A 4,812-nucleotide genomic window follows, 5' to 3' on the forward strand; every position below is an offset into this window, starting at 1 on the left:
CCTGTGCATGATTATGTCAGTGGTGCTCAGGACCTGCTGTTTCTGAGCTGCAGTCACCTGCAATTGCAGATATTAAAAAATTAGTCAGTTATTCACCAAAAATGCTTTTCTCTAACTGCTACGGAAAGATGATGTTAGATATCATGCTTTCAAATCAGGAAAGTACGCTTGAGGTAGGAGCACCAAGGTTCTGTCCACAGAATGTGGGAGAAGAGACTGAAAAAAAGAAACCATTCCAAGTTCAGGTGTGGCTAATGAAAGAGCTTGGCAGTGGGCTTTACTGAACAGTTTATTCTCTGGGTTGTGAGTAGTGAATGAGGCAATAAAAGCGGTGAAGAAAATGCCAGGTCCTCAAAATAGCTCTGATGAAGTGCTTTCAAAGAAAGCTGTTATTTTAAACCCTGAGACTGTGGAAAACTGCTGAAGAAAGTTAATGCTGGGAAGCAATGTGATCCTCACGGTAGAGGGCAAGAAAGCACAGGGAAGAAAGAAGCAGGCCCAGGCCAGCGGTCACTGGGACCCTGGTTCAGCTACTGGCTCAGAGGCAAAAGAAGAAATCCTGGGGCATGTACACAGCTCCAAGTTTTAACAGCAATCTGCAGAAGAAAGGCAAAGAGAGAGAGATCACATGCTCTCTTTGAGACATAAATAAATATCAGTCTTTTTCAAGTTCTTCGAAGAGGGAGATTGTCTTAGTCAAATGCTTGGAAGTCTGCAACCTTTTTTTAAAATCTCAATGTATATAGTTTACTAAATTTTTGTGCATTTTATACAATACATCTTAATCATATTTAGACCCCTTCCCCAATCTGCCCTCACCCATAGGCCCCCATCAGATTTTTTGCATTCTGTCATAAATGTTAAGGCCTATCAAGCCAAGTTTGTACACCCAGATGTCCCTCAGTGTGAGTTTATCCACTGTAGTCTAGTCAGTCTATCTAGAGTCATTCCCTTAAAGAAAATCAGCTGTCCCTCACCCAACAGTGATCAGCTGTCAATAGCTCCTCAGCTAATGTTGGGGCCTCCTGCTCATTTTCCCAGTTTTATGCTGGATTTTGTCTGATTGAGTTTGCAGGGATCTTGTGCATGCTGTCACCATTGCTATAAATTCTTATGAGCTAGTTCCCAGAAGCCTGGAAGACCATTTCCTTAGATAATGCACCAACCCTGGCTCTTACAACCTCTCTGCCCCTTCTTCCACAATGGTCCCTGAGCCATGCATGGGTGAGGTTTAATATAGGAGTCCTATCCATGGACAAGCACTCTATAGTCTCTTATTTTCTACACTTTGGTCAGTTGTGGCTTTCTGTGTACATTGCCCTCTGTTGCATGAGGGAGCTTCACTGGTGAGAGTTGAGAGATGCATTAGTATTCTCTCTACCCCATTTTCCACTATATTTCATGAGCCTTAGGTGTAGACGTTCCTTTGCAGATGAGTCACTTAGGGCTGGGCATCTCTCAGACATTTATTCTCTGTGTGTGACCAGTTGTGGAACTATTAAATAGTCTTCATCTATTGTGAAAAGAAGCTTATTTGATGGGTGATGAATGGTATACTTGTCTGTAAATATAAGAATTCATATTTAGCATACAGTAAGAAATTGTATTTGTCTAGTGATGTGACAGAGGTAGGGTTTTCTCTAGGCTCTATGACCCTTCCGACCATGTGTATTTGCCTATGTTTACAGTGCCACACATGAGTTCCCTCCCACTGTTGGGGACCCCTGTTGTGTAAAGTAGTAGTCTCTCCATGTCTGGATAGCCCATGGGCTCGGATTTAAATGCAGAGACTCCTTTTTCAGTGGGGTGCTTTCCTGGCATCTTCCTAACTCTTTTGAAGCAGCCATCACAGAAACATGGCCTCCGGCTCTGGAAACTGCCAGCCTTTCCTGTGTGATTTTTCAGGCAGTCTGGCAGTTTGGCAGGAGCTTACCGCCACATGTAAATGGAGCATCCTAAAAGTACCTATCAGCAAAGGTTTTTACTACCACCCCCACGGTATAAAGTGTCCTGGTTTTTCCTCAATAATTGGAGCTGGAGCTGGAGCTGGAACTGGATTACTAAGACTTGGAGCTGAGCTGAGTGACTGAATAAAGAGCTGTAACACAGACTAAGCTGAGTCCCGTGTCTTATTGCCTACGATCCAGTCTCCCCGGGGGGCGCTATCCTTCGTCATCGACTCACGGAACCCTAGCCTTAGCCGGCCTGCACCTTCCCGCGTGATCCAGCGGCCGGTGGATTTCGTATCTCGAGGAAGTGCATGGGTGAAATTAGGGCGGAACTCCACCAGGCCAGCCCCAGTAGCAGAGGGACTCACAGCAGAGAAGCAGCTGAGAAGCAGGGGCCCGCCAGCAACACAGAGCAGAGGCGCCGCCGACCCGCCGCCTTCCAGGTGTGCGCAGGGGGGACCGGCGTCATGCCAACGGCTGGCCCTGAGATCCCTGCACGCCCCATATCCCACTAAGAGAGCTTTTAGTTCAATTACATAGCTGTTGATTACCCTCAAGATAAAGGTGCCACTACTGTACCATTATGGTTTGCTGTGGTCATTAGACTGTAAAGGTGGGGTTGGACCATTGATTGATTTTTCTTAGCAGCTTGCGTAGCATCCTCTAGAACTATGAGAGCTAGTCTTCAGGGAGGAGACTTCCAGGTCAGTTCCAGCTCCATTGCTCCACAAGTCCTGTGTCTGAAGTACTTCTTGTCTTCAGCAACAGGGTCTTACCTTTAAGTTTTGTGAGGTAATTCTTGGCTGTGAAAATAGCCTGTATTACTTTGGTAGTTTCTTGGACTGCCCTGACAAACAAATGGAAGGGAGGTTTCTCCTGTCTGGCATTGTGTTTCTTGTTATATAGCCCTCAGGTATGCACATGCACTCATGTTCAGATATTATATGTGTATAAAAAGATGAAATCATGAAACTTGAAGTTAAATGGATGGAACGAGAAACTGTTATACTATAAGTGAAGTAGCACAGACTCAGTAAAACGAGTGACATATGTTCTTTCTCATTTGTGGATCTTAGCACCAAATCCTTATTTGTGAGTATATAACCTGATATCACTGTAGGAGCCAGGAAAATGGAAAGAAACCAAGGAAGTAAAGGGAATGAAGGAGCCTGAGGGAGGGGGATAGAAGGAAAGAGATATTAACAAAGGAGGAAAGGGGAAATGGGAGTATTCATTTGGGAAGGGAGGAGGGAAAGGTATACAAGGAACCATGGTGGTGAAGGGGATTAAAGGGCTCAGGAGGGGGGATGATAGGAGACAGGTATTGTCTATGTGAAAATAGTGGAAAATGGGGGTAATTTAACTGGGGAGGGAGGAGGGAGATTAGACAGGGAGAGAGAGAGGAAAGATAAATAAAGCTTAAGTGGTGTGAAAAATCAGAGTGGAATGTATTAGCTCAAAACCCTACTGAAAACGTGATCTCTTTACTAGCAGAACTTCAGTGTATTTAATCTGGCAGTAAAGACAGAGATTACCAATTTTTCTTCCACAAATTATCAATACTCTACCCAAAAAAGAGACAGAAATGAAAGAAAAGGAACAAATTAAAAAAATATTTGATTATACTTTGGTTATACTCAATATAATTTCATAAGAGTCCAGATGTATAGCTAAAGGCTACATAACAAGCAACAATGCCAGATAGGCAATACCTTCTTTTGAGTTGTTGACCAGGGCGGCCAAAGGGACTCCCAGATAGTAACCCAGCATAGAACTGGGAAATTGAACAGCAAACCCCAATCTTATCTAAAGGAATATTGACAACTGATTACCGCTAGATGAGGAACAGCTGACCCTCCTAATAGGCTGACTAGAGACCTCTAGATAGGCTGACTAGATTCACCAGAAGGGCAAGTAGTGGGACACAGCAGACAGTAGCAGGGATATCAGAGTATAAGGGCTCTAGTGGGAGGAGGGAGGCTATGGGAGGGTGCTCTCTGGGAAGTGGGTGTAAAAATAAATAAATTAGTTAAAAAATAAAAATTAAAAATTAAAAAAATATATTTCACACATACACACACAAACATTTGAGAGACTTTCCTTTTTATCTTTTCGAGACATGGTCTCCCTGTAGCCCAAGCTGGCCTGGAACTAGCTATGCAGTTCAGGTTGGCCTGTATTTCACAATGATTTGCCTGTCTATCTCCTGAGTGCTGTGCCACCACACCTTGCTGAGAAAGACTTTTATTTATTACTAGTAGTATTTATTATTATTATTAATTTATGTATATGAGTGTATTGGCTGCATTGTATGTAAGTGCACCATGTTGTACAATGCCTGAAGAGGTCAGAAAAGGGCGTTGGGTTTTCTGGAACTAGAGTTATGGATGGCTGCTAACTGCTATATGGGTGCTGGGAATCGAACCCAAGCTGTCAGTGCTCTTAATTGCTGAGCCATCTCTCTAGCCCCAGAGACTTTTTAAAAACAACTGATTCTGCTTAATAGATTTTAAAAGTAAATGATGACACAAGACAGTCACATAGTCATAAGAACTCAATCTATGTTGACAAGAGTATATGGATACTGAGTTTCCTAAAATTTGTTTTTCAAACTTAAAAAATGCAGCTGATCATTTAGTTCTGTTTATAAACTGATAAAAAGATACATTTAGTTATTACTGAGTAAACATTTTATTGAAAAGTTAAAACAGAAGTTCAACTATTTCTTAACTCATTCTCAAATTTGAAATATTTAAAAAATTTAAAAATTAATTGTTGCTATTATTATTATTATTATTTGTGTGTGTGTGTGTCACATTGTGTATGCTATTAACTCATTATTTTATGACCATTAACACCAAAT

Source organism: Nannospalax galili, unplaced genomic scaffold (assembly GCF_000622305.1).
Source record: "Nannospalax galili isolate Female #2095 unplaced genomic scaffold, S.galili_v1.0 scaffold139, whole genome shotgun sequence".
Lineage (NCBI taxonomy): Eukaryota > Metazoa > Chordata > Mammalia > Rodentia > Spalacidae > Nannospalax > Nannospalax galili.